The sequence below is a fragment of the Protopterus annectens genome, chromosome 8.part1, assembly GCF_019279795.1.
Source record: "Protopterus annectens isolate FY-2018-M chromosome 8.part1, PAN1.0, whole genome shotgun sequence".
Taxonomy (NCBI): Eukaryota; Metazoa; Chordata; order Ceratodontiformes; family Protopteridae; genus Protopterus; species Protopterus annectens.
In genome coordinates, this window is record NC_056742.1 from 361,346,942 (window position 1) to 361,373,806 (window position 26,865).

A 26,865-nucleotide genomic window follows, 5' to 3' on the forward strand; every position below is an offset into this window, starting at 1 on the left:
ATGAGCCATGTTCCCTGAGTATGACTCTTGGTTTCATCATCAACATCATCATGAGCCATGTTTTCTGAGTATGATTCTTGGTTTCTTTGTTTCGTTGACTGTTGACAGTGTGTTTATTATATAGCAGTGAATAAAGTAGACAGCATGAAGTCTGAAAGTTAATGTTAATATTTTAACTATGAATACATGCTAAATTTAGCTATTTTTTGCTAGTTTTTGCTAGTTTGTGGTTGCGAAGTGCACTGTTTTGGGGCAGCTGAGTTTGTCTGGCATTTACTGCAGATGAGTACGGCTATAGGCTGTTAATGAGCTCCTTCCTATAGTGCAGGGTTTAATGTTCTCAGCCTTAGTTTGTTTACTGTGTGAGGTTGACCAAGTCATTTCTCCAGAGAGTGGTACAGGTCTGCCCCCGAAAAGGGGAAACTGCATCCAGTAGGCACTCCCAGCCTGTTGGCAAATGAATTAGTCATTGTTTTTGAATCCCTGCACCCTTCACTTAGCAGCTAGTTAGTGCATCATTATATACAGTTTTGACTAGGAATGCCAGCATGTCTGAGACTTGCCAGATCGACTTTCAATAAATGTGTTTCAAAAGAAGATAAGCTCCTTGTCACTAATGCTAAGTCTGTTTTCAATGTGAGAGGTTTTTATTTTCCTTTTGACTTTCAGTATTTGTGCTGTAAAATTTGAAATGAGAGTTTTAAACTAAATCAAGACCTCTGTTATCATTGAAAAACTCTGTAAAATTTGAAATAACAGTTTGAAACTAAATACATATCTCTGGAATGATTCCAAAAGCAAAGAAAAGAAGAAAACAATATGTACTCTGATAAGTTTGAACAGTGCTTTATGGCAGCTGTAGAAAACAGGCAAGTATTGGGTTACTGGTATGCTTTAAGGGCACTGGTGCATTACCCTGCCTAGGGCCCCATTTGACCATGGCCTGGTTCTGGCAACAGCAGCTAAAATTAATGAGAGTTTATGTCTAAAACTAATTTCTGTTATAAATTAATTCTCTGTCAACCCCACTTGCTACAACAATGAATCAGGAATCACAATTTCAGTCACAAGGAATCTTTAGTCATTAACATGTATATTATCTCTCATTTCAATGTGTCACTGGAATGGTAGCTGTAGGCTTTGAAGTATAAGTTTGGCCTCTATGGTTTCTTTACAATCCTAGTTAACTAGTTTGCTGAAACACCATGACATGGGCAACTTAACATAGTGTGTACAACAGTATACAAAATAAAACCTGTAGTTGTATTACAACTTCAGTCTGTTTAAATGCTTTATTATGTTGTATTTAATTGTACAAACTGATCATCTGTCTAACCCTTGTGATGTAATGTGCAACCTTATGATGTAATACTGCTTTTTTTCTCTTATTAATGAGCTATGTACTCTCTACATTTGTTAGTGTGTTAAAACTATTGTGTATGATTGTGGAACTTTTTTCCCTGGGCTTTGGCTGAAAAAGGGTACTAGCTCAGTCAGACTATCCTGGTCAACAAATGTCAAATAAATAAATAATATATTGTATTGCATGCTTGAGAATTGACCTAGCACCACCTTTACATTAGCTATTCAGTTTAAAATGGACCTGCCATCTTTATTGCAACACTCTGTTTTTAAACACAGCCCTTAGATGTTGATCCCTGGTATGTATAACCCTTGGTACTTTGGTGTATTCATTCCAAAGAGCCCTGTCTGCCATCAGGACATCCTAGCCATGTCCACGTACATCTGCTCATGGCCAAAACTGCTGTGACAAAACTAGCCTGCAGATTAACTCTGCTCCTTAGTGAGTTCTGGCCGTCATTAGTTTGATGTTGAAATACAAGACAAATTAAAACTAGACTTGTTTTTTATGCATCCATTCCATTATGCACAGACTTTAACTATAGGGTCATAAACCATAATACCTTGAAAAGAAGACTGTATTTGCACCAAAGTTGTGCACAGAAATTGATAGAAAAACTAAAATGCTACACTATCTTTAAATTCCTCAGATGACTGTTAATGTTTAGACAAAAGACAATAGTAGGAGACTGGCTTTTGTGCGTTATGACTTGCTTTATAAGGGGTGCCTCAAATGCTGTTGAGTACTATAGCAATGTGGGAAGGGTGCAGCTCTGAGTTGTTCTGCCTGAGTCACCTAACTAGCTGACTAGGCACACATATGCACAAAATGTTGCTGTACCTGAGAAATGGTACCATTATTATTTCTCCTTTTTTATTACTGGTTAAGTAAAAAAGCTTGAGAAATATACTCAAGAGCCCAGAAAATGAATAAAAAAAATAAGGTGCAGTAATGAAGTTCTATGCACATGGATTGCTAAGGATTGTTAGGATCAGTGAATCATATTGCTTTAATTTAGGTGGTGTTATGTTATCAAGTGTATTTGTAGGAGGTAATATTAAAACAATTTTTGTTATGCTTAAACGTGTCCTCACTGATAAAATCCTGCTACAAGCATTGTAATGTTAATGGGCTAGACTGTTGACATCTGAGCAGACCATTTTTTGTCTAATCAGACATTTGTGCAGACCTCATACAAAGCAAACCAAACATTCATGTGAGTACTTCACCAGAGGCTCAAGTTAGTGTCAAAATATTTGCATTACTCTAACCAAATTTATCCAGGAGGTAGTCTGCATGCTAAAAGGATTATCTGTGGATTTGTCTTGTTCCAAATGAAGATAATCATGACAGGAGGTAAGTGTGATGAACAAGAAACTGATATTTTAAACTGCCAAGAGCAGTTTAAAAAAGTTTTTGCAGATCTTTCAAGAAAAAATGCATTATCCAAATAATTTTATGATTTTTGCTCTTGAAGTGATACCCCAACCCCATACGCAAAAATGGGACAAAGGAGTTGTAGATGGATGGATGAAGAGTTAAAATGAATAAGTATGTTACTCCATTTTAAATTCTTGTTTTTTTAATTTGCATACTGTTGCATACAATGTTCTTTTTCTAAATGCACAGGGACCAAGCTCGTTCAAACATTCTTTGCTTAACTGACTTGCAGTGGCCTGGATCACCTCTCTCCATCATAGGCTTGGTTGACTAACGGCTGGCCTAGTCTAACTAATGTGTGGCAGTTATGTGGTTGGATCAGAAGCTGAAACGGAGACTAGAGTACATCCCTCTTGTACTTATTTGTGATGCTTCAATACTACGGCTAAATTTGTTGCAACAGATGTTGTATCTTTCCAATTCTGAAGTGCACCAATGTCCATTCTGTATAAACCTTTAGACTTTACTAATGGCAGTCAAAACCATGTTAACTGCCTAGCATTAACGTCTCATGGAATGTCATGTGGTACAGACTACTTCCTCTCTTTGAAGTCCTGACTGCTTGCTGATGATTTTATTCCCTTCCTATAACTGAGCTGTCGACATCAAAGGCAGAGGCCTGATTTAGTATGCCTAAGTGTTTATCTAATTAAATTACAAAATGGACATGTATATCAAAATCCACTGATCCTTACTACATTGTGATGTCACCATGGTTGTAAATAAAATGTTTGTAACTTTAATGTATACCCTGTGTTCATTTTATAATCAGAATAATACTATCCCAGCTGGACTTTACCACAAGAAAGGGTCATATTTTGCAGCACATTTTGAACTATTCCAGTATTATGTGATGAAGCATGCATTCACTGTTGTGTAGTACTCCTTAATCATGCAACACGCATGTAAATGTATGGGAACTATTACAGTATTATGTGATGAAGCATGCATTCACTGTTGTGTACTACTCCTTAATCATGCAACACGCATGTAAATGTATGGGAACTATTCCAGTATTATGTGATGAAGCATGCATTCACTGTTGTGTACTACTCCTTAATCATGCAACACGCATGTAAATGTATGGGAACTATTCCAGTATTATGTGATGAAGCATGCATTCACTGTTGTGTACTACTCCTTAATCATGCAACACGCATGTAAATGTATGGGAACTATTCCAGTATTATGTGATGAAGCATGCATTCACTGTTGTGTACTACTCCTTAATCATGCAACACATATGTAAATGTATGGGAACTATTCCAGTATTATGTGATGAAGCATGCATTCACTGTTGTGTACTACTCCTTAATCATGCAACACGCATGTAAATGTATGGGAACTATTCCAGTATTATGTGATGAAGCATGCATTCACTGTTGTGTACTACTCCTTAATCATGCAACACATATGTAAATGTATGGCATTTGCTTGATGACCAAAAATGAACTCAGTGATAGTAATACACAGTAACATGACTAGCTAAACAATATACTATGTTAGTAAAAATGCAACACCCCATAAAAGTAACAAGGTAATATATCTGAAGTCCATGGATATGAACCAAAATTAAATTTAAACTGTTTGCTGCATAATTAGACTGACTCTGGTTACTCTGTGAAGACCCCCTCCATTGCATCCATTATTTAGGTATGTTCGTGGGAAAATGTAACTTGAGAGTGAAACATCATTACGTCTGAACTGGCATTAATCCAGCATACACAACTAACTGCTCAAGCTATTTTGCCAAAGCACATTTTTGTACTAATTTCATTTTTTCTTCCCACAGCAACTCAGCTTCTAGTTTCTAGACATGATTAACTCAATTCAGGGTAGTACTAAATTTTCTTTTCTCTTGCTGTCTAATCTGAGTATATTATAATAGCTAAATTACACCCACAAGAAAACAGCTATCCAAGAAGCCAAGCTATTTAATAACTGCTTTTGCTGTTGAGTAATTTATTTGATGCACATTATTCTTTTTTGGAAACCTAATTACTGTTATTACACTGCTACTTCCTTTAAAGACAGTGCTTATTTTTCTTCCCTTATCTATTGCCCTATCACAAAATGGTAAATGATAAAATGAATCTGGTAAAAAACAAACTAAAGTGCATACTAAGAATAGAAAAACACATGATGTTATTAATGAGACAAAGCCCTAAGAAATGATAATAGCCATTATTAATTATCGGCATATAATGCAGTTAAACTCGTTCAGTATAACATACTGGTAGGGAAATCATTTACAGCATCATTTAATTTGGCTGCAGCACTTATACCTACAAACAAAAGGTATTTATTTTTTTCAGGAGACATTTGTAAAAAAAAATATGCAGAATCAGTGTGGGTCATTCTATGACCTGTAGCTAGCAAGAATCGATTTACAATACAGACCAATTTAACACAATAATTCAAATAAAAATTAAACTTTCTAATAATAGCATTTAAAATATATTAACTCAATGTCCACAGATTGATTTAGTTGCATACAGGATGGAAATGCCACCTAATTATATAGCAAAATACAAAACAGTTCAATGCATAGCCATGAATTACTGCTTTACAGACTGGAAGTTAGCTCAGTAGAATATGTTTATTGTAGAGTTTTATGGAGGGGAAATATTTGTATTTTAAAATGGTCATACTAAATGACAATATTTAGAAACACAGAACTGTGTTACACAACGTGATATTCATAACTGAGCTAAGTATGAAACCTTTGTGAGAATTATAGAAACCTGAAAAGGTTCAGTTCTCAGCTGGGTCAATTTTCATGGTCACAATTTATAAATGCGCTAGAGACTAAAACGTACTACAAACCACTGCCGCAGGCAACAGAAACATACGTGCAAAAACACCTAAGGGGGAAAGCTGGACTGGTCACAGCAAACCCCCTGCTGTGTGCTGCTTCCATCACATGTACCTATGTTAAGTCACCTGAACTGACCACTCTGGTAAATTACCTGAAATGTTTAACAAATGTCTACTGTAATAGTTCTGCTACAAAACATCTAGAGCCAGTGCTGGAATTTCACTGAGATCTAGTCCTCATGAGTCTATGGGGCTTTTGTAATGATTTCTTTACAGCCTCAATGAAAGACATTTAATGTGGGTGGGTTTAGAGTGGGGCAGTTGTTTTGCTCCTTGTCGTTTTTTTTTTTTGTATTGAATAAGAGTTCATTAATCTGTGATCATAAGGCAGTTGCTACACTGCCTAAGGATACCGAGTGCTACGAGGCTGGACATAGAAGGGAAACAAGCAGGCTGATCTTCCATCTTGGTACTGGAGTGTCCACTGGACAAGTGGGAAGATATAAAGGAGAAGGCAACTGAAGCTTTAGCAGTTTCATGGAGAGGGCCTTCCAGTTTGATCTTCTAGTGTTCACTAGTATGAACAGATGAGATGAGGCTGAACGAGCTTCGAATACAGTTTATAGTAAGGGCAGGTAAACAAACAAGAGCAACCCTGGTTGGTTTGGTGGACACCCTGAGAGGGAAAAAGTATTTAAATAGGCAAAATGGAGTTGCTTCACAAAATACTTTTGTACTTAGTAACAGCAGCCAGTGAAAGAGAAGAGGGAGTCAGTTTTATTGTCAGAATAATATAGGGGACATACAATGAGACAAACAAAATGATACAAAATAATTGTAAAAGACTCCACCACAAAAAAAGAGCGAAGGTCCAGTCCCTCAATTAGTAACAAACTTCTTTAATAACAGGCAAGATTAGCACTTTCGTCTTGTGTACAAGACTTCATCAGATGCCCCCATTTTGCATTTCATCCTATTTATATCTTAATCAATTACATCCAATTAACATTTAAAGACAAAATAAACAATTAAATTGCTGTTGAAGAATTAATGTATAAAAACACTTACAAAACACTGGGAAACATTCATAAACCCATAAAAATATTGTAACACACTGTCAAAACCCACTTAAAATATCATATAAAATCTCATATAAAAATAGAGGTGGGATTATTAAATTTGTGAAGCTCTAAACATTAATACAGGCTTAATAGTAATATACTCATTTAAACCGGGGTGTATATTAGACTTTAACCTAAGCTTCCACTTCAAATCTCTATTTAATAACACATTTTTCATATATCCTCCCCTCGGGTTAACTTTGACAACATCTATTATCCCAAATTTAAAACCATTAAAAGAAGTGCAGTTAACTGAATGTTTGTATAGTGCACTGGTCTCTTTCTTGGACTTGATGTCACGGAGGTGTTCATACATCCTGTCCTTAAAAGCCCTTTCCGTTTTTCCTAAATAAAATGCAGGGCATCCTCCACAAATGGCCAGTTACACTAACATTTTTGTATTACAATTACTTTTATAGAACTATACTTTGCTATTCAATCCATTTTGTAGGCATATACTATCTTCCTTAATAATGTATGGACACTGCTTACAGCTACCACATGAACTAGTAGCCTTTTTAATATGAAAATTTAGAACTTCCAATTGTTCTAATTCTCTTTTAAAATTCTTTCCAGTCCTGAAAGAAAATATAGGCTCATGTGGGGATCGTACTCGGCTTATTGAAATGTTTAGTCAGAAGGAACTGAAGGGTGGAGCTGTATATTCAAGTTCGGTTTCACCTGTTTTTGCATGAGCCGTTGAAGCGCCGACTACGTCGTCCTCACGCTTACTTCCAGCGGGTTAGCAGGTTATGGTGGTGGAAAGACCACACATTTACAAGGGACTATGAGGGATGAATGTGAACCAATGCAAAGTGAATGGGGAGTATTACCTTCTGGTGGTAATGTTATTGCTGACAATTGTGGTCAAGCACCTATTCGATGTGACAAAGGTACTGTAAACAATGCAAATCTTACTACTAATAAGACTGTACGAACTGATGGCACTAGGTCTAATAATACTTTTAATGATATATTGTCCAAGAATTTTGACTTTGCTTCAAGGGGGGATTCAAATATAAATGAATATGTGGCTGATATGGATGATGAAGTACCAACGCTCAAGGACATGATATACATGTTTGAAAAAAAGTTATTTAAATTGAAATGTATTCAAATTGATAATAGATATTTGTAATATTGTCATAGCCTGGATATTGTCCCACAGGTGCTTAGAATATACAAATATCCTTTTGGGTTAACATATTCTGAAGAAGTTATTAATGATTTTCACTGTTTTTTCGATGAATGTGGGTTGGGACTTATTAGTAAGTTAATTAAATACAACGAAGTGACACTTGTAGTTTGAAAAATCAGGTGGAAAAATTGAATTGTGATATTTTGAAAGATTTGTTGTATACTGAGTATGAACATTTGTACAAAAAAGTTTTATTTAGGGTCAACAAAAGAATTAGTAATATATTCTTGAAGAAACAAAAAAAGTTGGCCAGAGATAAAAATCAATACGCAGAAGGAAATGTATACTCAGGGCCCTACAGAAATGAGAACAACATTAAAAGTAAGATGGAATATGTTTAAATCCACAGGGGAAGGGACAACCGAACATACAAGGGTGGAAAGAACTGATCACACACCACACAGGGGATTGGATGAGTCAGATTCCTTTTCTGAGCATAATAGACATTTTTTTTGCAGTTTGAAGGTCAAAGAGACTGGCCACCAAGACCCGACACCACATAGATTCCGGGCAGCATTATCAACACACGGCATATGGGGAGAACCAGGGTTAGAAAAAAGTAGGAAAGAAAGTGAAATAGTATGAGTGGCAGATACGGAGGGAAATATGTCCAAATACAAAGGATTTAACATCTTTAATTACACCTCTTTTGTACTTAAAAAGGAACATTTTAATCTTTTTTTTAAAGGGTTTAAATTTGTGTCCACTAGTTATGGGGACACAGCTAACACCCTAGTGGATTTCAAACTTTACCTTAGGAAGCTTAATCTGGGGATGCTTTATAAACGTTCTGGTGAAGAACAGAAAAGTTATTATACAGGTTTACATAGGAAAAGTATTATTATCCCACCTCTCCATCCAGTCCTTATGATGTTTGAAAAATGTGTTACTGATGAAATATATGAGGCATATAATAGAAATAGGAACAATATGGGACCCCCTAACTTGGACAGGGTTGTTCAATGACTTGAAGAGTGAATTGAGTCTACATATCATGCAACCTTACAAGGGAGGGGGAGTAGTACTTTACGGTACAGAAGAATATAACAATGCCATAACTAACATTCTTCTAGACAGTAACACTTATTCCCCAGTCTCTAAAAATGAGATTATGATAGCCTACAGTAGGATTGATTCCTTACTAGAAGAGTATCTGCTAGAGAACAGAATTGATGAAAAAACCTACTATTTTTTTAAAACAACTTAATCCCATTGTTCCTAACATCTTTGGGGTGCCTAAAGTACATAAATGTGTTAAGGATCCTCCTTTTAGACCGATTGTTTCTGCCAGGGGTTCTAAAACACATCCCTTGGCAGTATTTATTGATTACTGGACCAAAGAAATTGCATTTAAAATGGACCATTTAATCAAGGACTCTTGGGAATTTCTGAGTAAGTTAACACATGAGGTAAGGAAGACAGCCTAGGTTTTCTTACTATTGATGTTAGAGAGTTATTTACTAGCATTCCAAGATATGAAGGGCATCAGTATTTCAGTGACAGTATTAATAAGTTTTCCACCATGTCTAGTGACAAAATTCAACTGATTTTGGAACATATGGAAGTGGTGCTTGATCATAACTATATAAACTTTCAAGGTGAACACTACCAACAGACCAGTGGGGTGGCAATGGGGGCAGCTTGTGCCCCCATTTATGCCAATTTGGTTATGTTGGAGTGGGAACATGTATGTATTTAATTGCCCTTAAACAATATACGTCTGTATGTGAGATTCTTGGACGGTATATTTGTTTTGTGGGAAAAGGGTAAGGAGAGTGTGGACTCCTTTATGCAATATTTAAACGAGTGTACCACTTTTTTTTAAATTTACTTACACATGGGACAAGGAAAGCATAAATTACTTGGATACCACTATTTTCCAGACTAAGGAAGGTTTTAAGTCCAGAATATACAGAAAAAATACATGGTGTAATAGTTATTTACATTACACCAGTAATCATCCCATGTTCCAGAAAAAAAGTTTGATTAAGGTGCAAGCAGTGCACATTGCTAGAATGACCTCAGCCAGAAAGGACCTTGAAGGAGAACTAAAAAACCTTGGAGACATGTTTTTGGAGAGGGGATACCCTGGGAACATAGTTCAAGGTGTCCTTGAGGAAGTATATAGAGGGTGGGGTACCAGATATAAGGTCCTTTTGGGAAAGCCTTTGGATGAATTTAATAAACAAGGAAAAAATAATAAATACCAAAGGGCATGTGTAACGGAATTCAATGGTTTCACAGGACCTTTTATGAATATTATACGGGCAAGTTGGAGTATGCTTAAGGTAAACAAAGAATTTTATATTGTTTTGGCTGGGTCTTGAGAGCGGTCCAGGTGCCTGGAGTTTGGTGTGGTTTACAAACAGTGAATGTACTTTTTTCCTGCTGACATGGCCATGGAGATTCGGTCTGGAGATTCTACACTGATTGAGGAAGACGAAATATTTGGGTTGGACAGTGTTGGGCAAACCCAAAAAGAGCTATGCAAAGTAAGAGAGGAAGTATCGGCGTTAAAAGGGGATCTTACTCGGCTTATTGAAATGTTTAGTCAGAAGGAACCGAAGGGTGGAGCTGTATATTCAAGTTCGGTTTCACCTGTTTTTGCATGAGCCGTTGAAGCGCCGACTACATCGTCCCCACGCTTACTTCCAGCGGGTAATGGTGGTTTCATCCTCCTTTTTTAGGTACTGCATATCAACACATTACAATTATCTTTTTTGGTTCATCAGGATTATCAAACTTGATTTTCAGTGTATAGGCTACCACAAATCTTGCAGCAGCAAGTAGAAGAAATACTTGAATTTTTCAAAGAGTGCACAGTAATACAACTATAAATGCTGCCCCAAAAGCTATGGCAAATTTCCACCGCTTTCCTACATTATGTAAACTTCATCTCCATTAGACTACTACTAGCTATTACCACTAGAGAATTAAATGCCTTTTACTTTTAGATACCTGATCAAAAATGTTGTATTATACATGAAATAAATTACTAATCATTGCGAAGTGAAGGCAAACTATTTTCTACCGAGTCATCATGGCAATAGATCAGAAAAGAAGTGCTGATAATTGCAAAAGTTATAACCAAACAAGAAATATTTTTTGACCAAGACCTTTTTTTAACTATAGAAAAATCAGTCCTTATTCTTGGCAAAGGTGGAAGAGAAATTAGTTACAATAGTAAAGAATTTAATTAGAAACTGCTGTCTTTGAAAATTAAATATAGTATTTTTATAGCATACAGCACCTGATATTTTGAATGGAATGAAAACATGTCTGGGGAGCTTTGTGATATTAGTACCAAAACAAGAACATAGAACCCTATAAAGAATTAAGTTACTGAAAAATCATAATAAATTGGCAGGTATACTTAAGGTGATAACTGTATCATGCCATTTATCTTTTTTAAAAGTTAGAAATTGTTTTCCGACCTTACAGCAAGGGCGTCTTGCAAGAACTCTTACTATTCAAGAAGCCACAAATGTTACAATGTTACAAAGATGTTACAATGTTGGTCTTATTCCTGGGTTCAGTTATCTCACTACTTCCTTTTATGACACAAGTAAAGGAGCCATGTTAACTATCCTTCTAAGTGCATTCTAACAAATTAAAACAAGAGTGCATTTCCCCACCTGAGACAGAAAAGCACTCATTATTCTTAAACTCTAACCATATTGAATTACTATTCTGCACTTCTTCTAATCACTACAGAACTATGGACAAAACATTAAACTGACAGATTAGACAAAATGTGCCTAATCCCATTGACATTAGACAATTTTTGTTCAAGGAAAATAGAATCAGCGGTGACCAGGTAAATAAACCTGAAGCAGTAAACATTCTTTTCCTACAGAATGCATGCTGTTACCTGGGACAGTTTGCTAAAATTATGGGGGAAGGGACCCAAACAGCAAACATCCAATAAGTAAAAGCTCTGCTCTCCACAACACAGATCTTGCTCCTGGGAAGAATAAAATAGTGGCAGGAATTCTTGATGACTGAGTAGGATGCATTGGGAATTTGCACAAAGTGAAGCCTGAGGAACACCAAGACAGGATTAAAAAAATATATTGCACTTGTCTCCATTAAACATTCTCTAAAAACTGCACAGCTAGATATCTCTTAAAATTAATATGGTGGCCACTCATGGATGTCTATGTTACATTAAAATAATGGATAATTAATCCATCAGGTTTACTGAAAATTGTTGAAACATGAATTCTGATGTCATTTCCTTTAGCAAGTAAATAAAAAGTCAGGTGCATAACATTTCTACATTCTAAGTGATTAAAATAAACACTGACAAAAAAACAGACCATCAGATGGCATATATCTTGTTAAAGCACCCATAAATTTAGTAGTAGATAAGACAGTGACTGATAGGAAATCATGATAAACTTTGGCATTTGCAAACTACTTTCCAAAGAACAGACAGAAGCTATTTCTTCAGGGTATGATTTTTCTTATTAAACATAGTGCATTTAAATTTCATTTGCCTATACCCAACATTAAGTCTGCACGCGCGCGCACACACACACACACACACACACACACACACACACACACACACACACAGTGTAGACACCTGGTTCAGATTTTTACCTTCAAGCATATGCCAAATGTTGCTTGAAATTACAATGGAATATAGTTGTTTGCCTTAATTAGGACTTACCTGACAGGAAAATTCTAACAAATATTAATATTTGAACAACTGATATTTTGAATGATGACATTGCATTTTATTGACACTGTTTTACATTTGACATTTCAACTACAAAAATATTAAGAGCTGTAAAACAGTCTCTGCTTTTATATTCATTTAAATAAGGCATGCAGTACTATCTCTAATTCTAATTCTTTCCCATTTGGAAGACTCATATCCAAAATGTATTTATTTATATATTTATTTATGTATGTATTTATTGGCATTTGTTTACTGGAAAAGTCCACTGGGCCAAGAAGAACCCATTTTCAGTGGAGGCCCGGGAGAAGAGCTCCATGAAAGCAGTTAATATAAAATTACATAATATTGGAACAGTTTGTATTAACAAGAAACATAGTTATAACAGGCAGTATAGATAAAATAAAATAGAGCAGAAAAATAATATACAAATAGAAGGCATCAAAGTAAATCCAAGGTACATATTCTAGTATATGTGTATTAGTATTCTTACTTTATAATAAGCATTTCACATTCTTATTTAATATAATTCGAAATTTCTCTTCCAGAAATTTGTACTAGCCAAAGTAGCATAATTGATAAATGTCAAAGACATTTTAATAAAAATATTCAACAAATCCCAGAAGCTATGGCAGGCAAAGTATGTGATGAAATTCAGTGCAGAGCAGAGAAGAGATGCATGTTTTTGCAAACATTAGTTTTTGTACAGCACAGAGATCTACAGAACCAAATACCATACCTTCATTTTAAATGATTTTCAGATGAGGATTTTAAATGTGTATGCTAATGTGTCGGTCATCTTAAATGGTAATACTATTTCCAGTTCTTGAATCTAGCAAGATGCGTTAAGAGCATTTGTTTTTATTGCACAACAGAGTATACATGAAATATTTGTATATAGCATACAAATCCAAAACAAGAAATATAAACATGACTCAATAAGCTGATCGTCTTTAGGTCAGAAAAACTACAAATATTTATAAATGGAACAATATTAACAAGTACTCATTATAACCAGACATAACAACTCATTTTCTATAATGGCTGCTTATTAAGACCATTATTGCATAACATCTAGTATGCTTATTATAAACCTTCAGCTGATAGTGATTTGGTCTATTCCATTGTGATATAATATATAGTCTACCAATTCTCACCCAAATATTACAAAAACTTTTGCATATTCTTTTATGGTTTCAATCTTGCTGAGGGTCACCCTTAATTAGCTATGTTGGTTGGGCAAGTACACAATACCATCAGAATAATACAGATGCATTATACCTGCCCATTTCTGCATACATTAAAAGCACTTGTGAATACCACTTTCAAATGAGAAAATGTGCTACAGTCTTATTTTGTAACATTGTAGAGGAATTATTTATAACTAATTTAAAAGGAATTTGGATTAAAATAAGAATACATATCTGTATAACCCACCTTTTCAGCATTTTTGTTTAAAATGCATTGACTGCACTGTATCATTACCTCGAGCTTGTACTCTTAATTTACTTAAGAGAAAAATATAATTAAAATGTTCTGCTTGGTTGTTAAATTTATTTAGTTTAAGATAACTGAATTGCTTCATATATTGGATATGTATCCAGTTGTTGAAATCTGGATACCTACCGATTTACAGAACACCCAGCAGTATAATAGATTATAACATAACATTTCAGTTAAGGCAAATGAATAACACAAAACTGTATCAGAGAACTAGGGCAACAAAGTCTATGTCAAAGCAATTCTTCCCTTCAAGATTCAAAAATCATTTAATTTCATTAATTGTAGCATAATGTAACTGTTGTCAGGAAAGTTTATATTTTATCTAATTAATTTGTTGGTATTATTTACCATTTTCTTTATCAGTATTACTATTTATCATAAGGGATCATTTGCTTTTCTCTTTGTTGCCACAAATGATGATTTGTAAAGCACTATGAGGATGCAACTTAAATTGCAGGATATCTGAAAGCAGAGAGGTTCAGTCTGGAGGATTTTTAACACTGCATAATCCTAAGATTAAATAAGATATCAATGTATTTAAGTAACTTGTGCTGTCTACCTTTTCATTTTATTAACCTTAGTTTTGAATCATACCTTATTATGCTTCAGTAATGAATTAACTTCTATGGTATATTTTACTTGTACCACACATGCTTTACTGAGTATCATAATCTTCTTTTTGAGTAATTTTAGTTACTTGCCTAAACAGCTGGGATTCAGTTCTGTGGTAGCTATTTTCTGCTGAGGATAATATCAAGTGCTTGTAAATCTGCATACATCTGAAGTCTCTCTTAATGACTTTGATCTTAACCTTTTGGAGTTACATAAGTAGTACCAGAAAAGGTTTGTGTTGTCATGGTTTTAGGGATAAATATACATTTATTAATTTATGTATGGACTGTTGAGCAGGGTGCTGTGTGTTTATATGTGACTTCAGTGCAGGAAAGATTAGATAAAAGTAAGCAGTGGTGATGTATAAAAACTGCCAAAAAGCAATGCTTCAGAAGAAGCATTTAATACTAATTTCTGCTATGCAACAGCTCCCATTAAGGCCAGTTACAGCAGTGGGCGTGGCCAAGATATGCTCTAGATAGCAACAGTTTTCTTCAGCTCTGCCATGTTAACTTTTATGTGAAAAGACTTTTATTCAAAATCAATCCTAGCAAATCTTCATATATATTATGATAGTTAGTATTTTCTAGAATTGTGTTTAAAAATTATTCCAATTTAGTTCTTTTTTCCTGTCAAAAAATACAATGGAATATTTCACTCATCACTGACCTTCAGAATGAGCTTCTCAAAGGCTAATCACCAGGAAACAGCTCTTAAAAAGGAATTGCGATCCTTACTTACAAATATCCAGGCATTATCAACAATTGGTAAAATGGACTTAAAGCTGGATAATTTCTTTCTAAACAGATGGAGATCATTCATGAAGATCTTCAGCAACAAAAAACACAACTAACAGGAATTGAAGAAGCTTTAAATGATACTTCAAACAAAGGTGGATGACCTAGAAAATAGGTCACACAGGAGTAACATCAGAATCTTTGGTCTCCCAGAAAACATTGAGGATAACAACATGGTAAGCTTTTTAACATATTGGCTATCTGAAGTACTTGAGTTACCTGAAGCTCTATCTTATGGCATCGAAAAAGCTCATAGATCATTAATTTCATCTAGAACTAACAAAACTACATCTAATTCTGTTATTGTAAGATTCCTGTCATCGCATGACAAAGAAATAGTCCTAAAAACAGCTTGGGATAAAGCACCTATTAAAATAAAGGATGCTGTCATATGTTTTGATAATGACTATTCTCTGATTGTTATTGCTAAAAGAAAGATTTTTCTACCATTAATCAAAGAACTCAAAAAAGCTCAAGTTAAAACTAATCTTTTATTCCCAGCTAGACTAAAGATTATCTTGCATGATGGTCCTAGGATTTTTGAAGACTTGGATTCTGCACCGGTATTCATAAAATCAAATAAAGTATTGGACAAAATTTAAGAAATGGAATGGGCTAACTCCTCAATGAAAATAATGGCAGATGCATGTCCTGGACAACATCAGAAAAAAAGAAGAAACTAAAAAACAAGTGATATTTGAACTGTAACTTTTCCTACCGTTTGACTACTTAAACAGGTTTGAGTTATCATTGTCTGTTGACTTGGGTTTTTGATTCCCTGTCTAAAATTGTACTTGTGTTTCTTTAATAGTTATTCATTTGGAAAAAAATAATAAGGTAGGTAAAAGTGTTTCTTTATTATTTTTCCTTGTCTTTTCTTTTTTTTCTCTCTTCATATAATGTTTGTTTCTGTCATTTGGTATAATTCATGGAAAATGTCTTGGTTTTAGACTCTGTTACTTTTACAATAAGAAACTATGCATATAAGGAAGCCTGCCATTACTTGAACAGTCGTTTTAGATGACACTTGTTTACCCGACAAAATCTAAAAATTACTCACTGATTTTCCTGCCAGAATTGTTAGAGTTGCCTTTCTTTGCTTTTTCAGCTCAAGGAATCAGATGTTGAGCCACTCTGATGTTCGGCAGGCTTCTTTGGCTTCAGTAATATACATAATATAATCCAGTGATCTCTGACCTATGATGACATGATTATGCAACCAAAATAACGTGGTACTGCTAACACTTAATACAAGAAGAAGTTATAATACAAGAATGTAGGGTTTAATTTTCATTTATTATTATAAAATACCTTTAATACTTTTGTTAGTAACTTTTACAAATATAAATAAGTCTGTTCATAATTATCAGTGTTTTCAGGACATGTTTAAATGGCACTCTGTAATGCTATGGATGTTGATACTGAGCCTTTAGTCTGATTTAAAAGTAGTGCTAGAAGGTTGTGCAGTAGCAAGCAGCCCTAACCCTGTTTATTGGCTGATAATTACAAGTAACACATTAAATTTCTCTGAATTCATTTTTATGAAGGGAAAGAAAGGCATTTGATTTTAAACACTTCTTAGCTCCCTGAATGTTTTCACTTACTTGATGGTGTTACCATCAATTAACAGGCTGTATTTCTAAGTGTACAAATGAGTATAAAACATAATGGGAAATTACTTTCTGGTATACCAGCACATTAGAAAGGTAGATAAGTTCCTTTTTTACAGAGATTATAAAGGTTCTCATTAAGATATACACACTGAAAATGACATAGTATTGTTTGCTTGTAAGGCAACCTTTTGTGCAAATAATAACCTTAGACATATTCCAATAACATTTATTTGTTTGTTTGGTTTTAGTGACTGATCCACCAGGATTTATAAATTTAAGTTTTGAAATGGGCTGATATACAGTTTCCATATGGAACTGTTCTACATAGCACATTTAAGCTTAACATTAATGGTTTATTATAAAATTCACCTGTTCACATCTTTCATTAAATATATTTAAGACTAAGCAAACTTAAGTTTAATGGAAGTGCTACTGTACAACAGTTTTCTGTTTGAGCAATGAATATTTATTCTAAATGCACATTATACTGGTAGTGACAATGTATAAAAAATGTTCTGTTTTGGCTTTCTTACTATTTTAGTGTGAATTCAATTATTATATGGAGTATGTCATTTGAAACATTTAAGCATAACAACAGTGAATTTGGAATTGCTCTAGCAAGTGTATTTTAGATGTTATGAATGTATGGCTCTTCACCTGTAAATGTTTCACTGAAACAATCCATAAAACAAACTCATCACATTTGTTTACCTTAGGGACAATACTGGCCAAGTAATATGACACATACTTAAGTATGATAAGGGACTATTAAACAATTCTGAAACTCCATACATTTCTTCAAACAATTTAAAGTGCACTGAATTTTGTGTGGGGGACTGCCCTACAACAAAAATGAAATGGTTATAAGCAAACACAAATTTGTTGGCTTATTTAGAACTTTGATCTTAAGCAAACAAATAATTTGTATGAATGAATTGCAATTGATTTTTAGCAGATTTGTCACTGAAGATGAAATTGTGTACTTAAACAATATACCCACAACTACTTATTGTTTTGTTAAATTATATGAAGACTTGCTTGGTGTAATGATCTTAAACAAATGAATAATCCCTTTCCTTTCTTTCAGTAATAATCTGAATATAAATGTATGTTATGTGGGAACGATATCTGTCTTATTACATATAACTGGAAAATGTTCAGGAAAGTATATTGTTTACATTTATTTCCTAAGATTTGTATGATATTTGATACAATAAGCTCATCACATTTCCCACACTACAATATGTTATTGGATTATTTGATTTAAGTTATGTATAAAAGAAAATGAGTGTAGGCTGATGAGTTTTCTATATATGTAAAACACAGTTAAACAAAACAAATTACAATGGTAGTTGCTGAATATCTGCTGTTATAGATTGGGTGGCAGATTTGGAAGGGTATGTGTCAATTTAATTTCATGAAACTAAATTATCCAGGTTTTAAGTATCTTTTTTGACATCCACTATGTTTGTTATGATAAAAGACTCTAGAGTAAGATTTATTTTGAAATATTGTTTCTCAATAATTTTGTTGCTGAGGGAGAAAAACATTAAATCAACATATAATACAGAAAAAAGGGAGAATTTAATGGTCATTCTTATCTTAGCCTTTATAGATAATCAAAATGTTTCTTTTGAAAGGTATTTTTATTAATATTAATGGTCTAAACAGTCCATGTAAAAGAGGAAGTTTGCTTACATACTTAAAACTACACAAATCTCACCTAGTTTTTTTTTTACAAGAAACACATCTCCTAAAAGAGAATATGTCTAAGTTAAATATTAAAATGTACACAGTATTATCTAGCTCAGAACATACTCAAAAAAAGAAGAGTATCTATATTCTGGAACAATACATTATATCTTCCTAAGATTATAAAAACTTATAAAGATGGCAAAGGAATGTTTTGCTCAGTTACAGTAGAAATCAATAGAAAATTGTTTACCTTTATGAATATATATTGGATTCCAGGAATTGGGGTTAATATAGTTCAACAACATTTAAATCAAATTGTGCTTTTATCTGAAGGAAGCATCATAATAGCGGGTGACTTTAACTGTATTTTAAATGAAAATAAAACTAGTGTCCCTGGTAAGAGGAGGATATCATCTCAGGCCAAGCACCTGATTGATTTTATAGATTCATATCATCTTAAAGATTTTAATATTCAAGCTGATCCAAAATCACATTTTTCACTTTCTTTTCTCATAGACATGGTTATTTTTCTAAAATAGATAGAGTCCTTATTTCTAATGAAATGATTAATAGCTTATCTAAAACCAAGGTCATCTCCTGTCCATTATTAGATCATAATTTCATAACTTTTGCTTTAATAATTAGTTCAATGTTTAATAGTCAAATTAAAAGAATACCAGCTTATATTACTAAACTAAAAGACATCAACGAATTTCTAACCTCTGAAGTTCAGAATTTTATTGATTTGAACACTACTGTAGATGCCTCTGTAATATTTGTGTGGGATGCTTTAAAAGCTTATCTATATGAGAAAGTGTTTAGTTGGTATACTAACAAAAGGAAGCTGTGGGATAAAGATTTGCAAGTGATACAGTCTAAATTAGATAAATTAAAACTTAAGAATAATATGAACAAAACTAATATAGAGGCTAGTGAGGGAATTAGTAAACTAAATAAATATCTAGAGATACTAAATCATAAAACTATGAGTAGTTTGGAAAAGTTCAAATTTATAAACTTCTCAATTAGCCCTAAATCCCTAAACAAGCTATCAAATAAAACTAAAAGGCTGAGTAAACTTAACCATATTAATGGGATTTACTCCCCTAAAAAAAAGGAAATGTTTATGAATTACAAGATATATTAAAGAAATTTAGGGATTTTTTTCATAAAATCAACCAAAATTCAAACACCACAGAATCAAGAGATAAGAGGAAAGACTTTATTAACAAATATACAAATAATAAACTCATTAAAAAGCAGATAGAATATCAATATAAACTTATCTCATTTACAGACCTTCAAAATCAAATTAGTGAACTAAAGTTTAATAAAGCCCCAGGAAATGATAGAATCTTCCCTGAAATTTATAAAATTATGCCCAAAGTTGCCCTTAATTTATTACATATTTTTTTAATAACTCAAATGGATAACCTTAGCCCACCCTCTTGGAAATATACCTTTATATCCCCAATATTAAAATCCAATAAGGACCCTTCTAAATGTTCTTCTTATAGACCTATTTCTTTATTGAATGTTGATTACCAAATGTTTGTCTATTTTTGCTGATAGATTAAAGAAATTTCTTCCGACCTTGATAGACAAAGATAAGACAGGCTTTATTATTAATAGATAAACATACAATAATATAAAAAGAATTACAACACTAATTAACTATGCTAAAAATAAAAAAATAACAATAATAAGCTTAGATATAAACTGTGCTTTCAACTCAGTCAGTTGGGATTACTTGTTTATGTTATTAGAAGAGTTAAACATCTTTAATAATTTTATAAATTTAATCTCACATTTTTATAGGAACTCAAGCTTATATAAAAATAGGTACTAATATTTCACAAAATATTCCAATTTCAATCTAATAAGAATGGAAAAATACATTGAAGGTTTTAAAATAAATCCAGACATATCATCAAAAATACAACTATTCGGAGATGATATTCTTATTACATTAGAGAGAAATAATTATTCCATTACTACCCTATTTAAAATTATGGAAATTTTTCAAAGAAAATCAGGCTTCATTTTTAATAATAATAAAACAAAAATACTCCCTATCTATCCAAATAACTATGAATTAGATAAGAAATTTATTAAATCAGAACAAATAACATATCTGGGAATTATACTAACTAAAGACAAAGATATAATACGTCTTAATTACAATCAAAGTTTAAATGCTATTAAGGGTCATATAAATAATTGGAATAAACTTCTTTTTACAATGGAAGAGAGACTCTCAATAATTAAAATGATAATTCCAAAAATATTATATATTATACAGTCAACTTTGTTACCTCCACCAAAATCAAGAATAAAAAATTTAAATTCAATAATATTAAGATTTTTATGGTTTCCAAACAAACCTAGAATGGCATTAACATATTATATAAAACATTGGTATAATGGGGGGATAGGCTTTCCAGACTTGGAATTATACACAATTTCTTCTATAATTAAAAATGTATATTTATTAATAGAAACCATGTTATGCTGCCAAATGGAAAAATACTGGAAGGTATTATCTTTGTATTTATGCACTATGCCTAAAGCTCACAAGTTATCCATACTAAATAGCCAATTTATGTGGTTATTAAAAATGTATTTACTACATATACTATACTAACATATACATCTAATTATATATCACTCCTTTTAAACAACTTTAGAAAATTTATTTATAAATTCCCAGTCTACAACTAATGTTTTTCCTCCTATCTCCTACAGCCTTCACACAGAGTATTATATGCATTTATTATTTATTGACAGTTGTTGACTGGGAAAGTCCACTGGGTCAGAAACCCATTTTCAGTGGAGGCCTGGGGAGAAAAGCTCCTCAGTTAAACAAAGTATTGTACAATAATTATGCAAAAATAAGTAAAACAGTATAATGTTACAGAGATGCATGTAGATTCTCAGTAATTTACATTTGATTTAGAAAAATAAGTTGTTGTGTCTTTCGGCTTATCCTGGTTAGGGGTCGCCACAGCGGAACTCCGGTCCGCTAATGTTTGGTAGTGGATTATTACGTGCCGAGTTACCAGCCCTGATGCACAACCTTCAACGAAGGCATGCCCATTCACACATGCCTCCACACAGAAGATGCTCTAGCTGAGAATCGAACGGGACAACGTCTTGCTGTGAGGTGACAATGCTACAGCAGCACCATTACCGTGGGTGATTTAGAAAAATAAGTACAAAACAAATATACCTGTATATTCTCAGTGATATACAGTCAATCAGAATAGTAGCAGTGAAATTTTAGTAACGTATAGCAGACTTTCAATCCACATGAGTAGTCAAGAAAACATAGTAAAAATTGATACGTTTCATACGTTGGAGAAATAAATGATTCAGTTGAGAAATAGCAGATGCCTGAGTGGGTTAAGACAGATTTCTAGAATAATATGTGTGTGAAGTTAAGGGGGTTACACTGTATTTCACAAGTACAGCTGGGATTTTTAAAAAAGTGGGGTTTGAGGGCAGTTTTAAAGGCTTTAAGTGAGTCAAGCTGAGTAACTGAAGAGGAGAGGTTATTCCACAGTCTGGCAATGCTATATGAATATAGGCATTGTCCTGCTCTCTTATTGGGTCTAGCTACATTTAGAAGGGTTTTATATGAGGAGCTGAGGGTGCAAGTAGGTGTGTGTGTGTGTGTGTGTGTGTGTGTGTGTGTGTGTGTGTGTGTGTGTGTGTGTGTGTGTGTGTGTGTGTGTGCGCAAGACAGTGTGTAGTGCGGGACAGCTGTCAGGTTGGAAAATTAGCTTATGAGCAAATGTTGAGTGTAGTAGAGATGGTGTTGAAATTCTAGCCAGGACAGGTCTGAGAGAGCATTGCAGTGTTGTGTGAGGTTGGGCATGTTGGAGGCAAATTTTGCTATTTTGTCGTAGCTCGATTGCAACTTATTACTGAGGGATGTATGGAGGTTGGTGAAAATGGGGCTACCATACAAGAGGGATGGGATAAGTAATGTGTTAGCTAGTTTTAGCTTATTTTTTTTTTATCTGGATAAAGTGTATGATGGCATAGTTTGCCCAGTCTGAAGTGTATTTTTTTACTGTATTATGTGTTTTTCAAAGGAAAGTTTGTCATCAATAGTAATTCCTATATGTTTCACGTATTGCACCTGTTCAATTTCTGTTTTGTTGTGTGAAAATATTTTGAAATCTACAGATGCAGGTTTAGATGAGAATAGAAACAGTTTAGTTTTATTTGGGTTCAGCATTAATGCTCCTCCGACCCTACAAAAATTTTATTATTTAAAGAAAATAATCTAATATATTAGTTCTAGATTATGGTAAATGATTTGAAAACTTATGATAATTTGAGATATGAGTTTGAATTAAATAAACATTTATGCTTAGAATTACAAATATATAGACAGTTTCTTTTAAATAAAATTGATTTGATGTCACCCACAAGTAAAAAAATCTATCCCAAGTTGTTAAATTACTTGATTATGAAAATTCAACATAAATTTCTTGTTAAAGGTAAACTCTCACAAATTTATAATATAAATAGAGAAGAAACATGCAGTTGTCCAGAAAGCTTTTTGAACTTTTTCAATACAATTAATAATAACCAACCCAATGATCAAGATAAAAAATATACTAGAATCAGCCAAAATGACCACTTCTTCACTTAAATGGAGGTTATTTACATGGAAATGTATGTATAGATCATTTTTAACACCACATATAATGAGCAAAATCAACAGGAAGGATCATATTTGTTGAGATACAAACTAGAAATAAAATTCAGACTGGGCTCATATGTTTTATTATTAGGTAGTTTTAAAAAAACTATTGGGGCAATATCAATAACCTACTCCAAGCTTTCTTTTCTTTTTTCAAATAATTTTTATTAATTTTGTAAATTGAAAAAAATACAGTTCAAATATAACAAAAGACCAAAAATGTAACTATATACAAGAGTCCACAGCAGTAATACAGTAAAACAAACATTAACACTTTTCTAACAGATCATTTAGTTTTTGACAATGTTTTTCTGATGAGTCATATTCGATGTCCTTAAGTTTAAAGTTGAAATGTCCAAGCTTTATTTTCTGACAACTTTCCCCTTTCTAAATCTCTGGTTCTTTTTAACACACCAATACCCTCATGTGTTAAAAAAATAAGTATCCTCTGGTTTGGTCAATATTAGCTGTTCATAGGTAGATACTAGGCTATCTGCCCTAGGGCATTTATAAGCCTAGCCAGAGTGTATTTGGCTTCCGCCTCCCTATTAGATTAGCCTACTGTGCCTCTGTAAAGTAGGTCACAGAAGGTACCCTTTTAAGATTATTTTGCTGTGCCTCTGTCTAGCAGGGACACAGAAGAGATCCCAGGGGCGAATTTGCGATTTCCCATCCACGCGTCCAGATTTCGCTTGAAGAGTGTCAGCGAGGGGCTATGTCTAACATGAACTGGGATTCTATTCCAGAGTGAGGGAGGCTCTGGGAAATTAATCCAGCATGTCCTATTTATTTTTGTGCTGAGGTTTAGGTCCCAGGAGCGTGTAGCTCTAAGGGACTTGGATTTTTTAAGGTGGAGCACGTCCATTAATTCTGGGTTTGACATGGCTTTGTACATCAGGCATAGATCGCCTCTGAGTAGGCGATAAGCAACTGAGTAGAGCTGGAGTTTCTTTAGTTGAGCTGCATAGGACATCTGTTTGTAGCCCATGATTCTCTTGGTGAGATACTTTTGGGATCTCTCAAGTTGCTGCAGGTGTCGGGTAAGGTACATCCCAAAAGGGGCATTGTATTCAATTATGGGCCTGATGAGTGATGAGTAGAGGGGCACAATGACCTCTCTTGATCTAGATCCGAACCCTTTCATGATAAGGTGGGCTATATAGAAGGTCTTTCTAACCACTTTGGCAACGTGATTATCAAAGGAGAGATTGCTATCTACGTTGGTCCCCAAATCTCTAATTACTTCTTCCGTACTTAATGGATTACCACCTATGTGGTAATTTGTGGGCACCTTGTTTTTCCCAAAGGGATGACTATGCACTTTTAGTATTTAGCTTGAGGCCGTGGCTCTGGCACCAAGCATCCGTTTCTGTGAGACCCTTTTGGAGGATGCTTGTGTCAGCTGGCGATTCGATTATGGCTCCCAGTTTGCAGTCATCTGCAAACTTTGTCAGCCATAATCCCCCATGTTAGCCTGAACCTCAGAGAAGTATATACCGAACAAGAGAGGTCCCAGAACTGAGCCCTGTGGGATGCCACTTGTAACTGGTTTGGATTCGGACATGGCACCTGCGATTCTGACTATGTGGGTTCTATCTCTGAGCCAGTTTGCAACCCATCTTGTGATATAGGGGTTGATATTTAAGCTGGTAAGCTTATTTATGATGCCCGAGTGGGGTATTGTGTCGAAGGCTTTTGCGAGGTCCAGGTAGGCTGTGTGGACTATCTTGCCCTCATCTATGGCTTTCGTAACTGTTTCAAAGAAATCAACTAGGTTTAAGAGGCAAGATCTGCCCTTAACAAAGCTGAATTGGGTAGGGTCCAGTGTCTGGAGGCTCCCAATGTCTTTGTTTATGAGTTCCATGATAATACGCTCCATAGCTTTACAGACCAGACTAGTCAGGCTTATGGGGCGATAGTTTCCAGGGTCCGTTGTGGCACCACCTTTGTGGAGTGGGACCACTGTAGCTGTACGCCATTCTTTGGGTACATATTCTGTAGTAAGGCTAAGTTTGAACAGTGACTTAATGTGAGGGTTCAGTTCTTCTTGGAGCTAATATAAGACACAGCCTGGGACACCGTCCGGTCTCATAGATGCTGTGTGTTTTGCTTTGGAGAGGGCAGTTTTCACCTGTGCATCTGTGATGTCAGGGAGGTTACATTCAGTTGGAATAGGCATTTGCTCCTTTGGGGGAGAAGGGGGGGGAGTTTGCGCTGAATCTGTCAGCCAGGATGTTGGCTATGTCTGTAGGTTCAGTATATTTTGTACCGTTATGCAACAATTCAGAGCTTATCTGGGAGTTTCTGCCCATGTTCCTGACATAACTAAAGAAGGCCTTGTGATTATCTTTAGTGTCTAGGGCAATTTTTCTTTTGAAACTGGCCTTTGATGATTTTTATGAGGGATCGAAGTTTCTTGCTAATACTGATCAGAGATGCCTTCCCTTTTTGGGATTTTGCTCTGTCATGTAGTAGCTTCCTCCTTCTGTTGTATAGTTTATTTATGGCCGGGGTCCACAAGACTGGTCTCCTGTTTTTGGAGGAGTGAGTCTTGGATTTGGGATAGCACGATCCATGCATTCCTGCAGGTGCTCACAGAATGCATTTGTAAAGGATTCTGCAGATTGGGCTGTATTATCCTCTGGCCCAGGGGCTTTGAAGGATTCCACCTCAGTCTTGAGAAGTGCAAAGTTGGCTTTTGAGAAATTCTTTACAGTGATTTCCTTGGCTGGGGGTGGGGAAGGGATATGGATGTCAAGGGAAATTTGTTTATGGTCTGATCTTACCAATGAGGGTTTACCTCTGGTGTGGAACATAGAGTCCCCATGTTGGTGATGACCAGGTCCAATATGTTGTTCCCTCTTGTGGGAGTGGTGACCAGTTGTTCCATTGTGTTAGAGTTTATAAATTCAAGGAACCGTTGGGCGAGGGTGTTTGGGCTTGAGTAGTTTTCCCAGTCAATGTTTGGGTAATTGAAGTCACCCAATAACATAGTGTTTGGAGAGACCTTCATATTCTCCAGTGTTCTCAGGAATGCCAAGTGGGGTTCCTGTAATAGGGAGGGTGTTCTGTAGCAGGCTACAAACTGAAAGGCAGTTTTGCCTGCTGTTAGTTGCACATGGATGGTTTCCGATGCTTCGTGCAGTGCCACTAACCTGGAGGTGTAGGTATCTTTGATGAATATAGATACTCCCCCTCCTTTTGTGCTTCGGTCCGAGTTTTGGGGCCGAAACGCATGGTATGAGTTATAACCTGGTAGTGCTGGGGTGCTCTCAGGTGCCTTGAACCAGGTTTCTGTTACTGCACAG

The 26,865-nt window shown here is 34.6% G+C and overlaps 1 protein-coding gene across 1 annotated transcript in view; it reads right to left on the minus strand.

The window, feature by feature from the left end:
- The window catches only part of NECAB2 (N-terminal EF-hand calcium binding protein 2), a 2,586,853-nt gene that overhangs the window by 1,725,545 nt on the left and 834,443 nt on the right, over positions 1-26,865 (minus strand). The window lies entirely within an intron of this gene.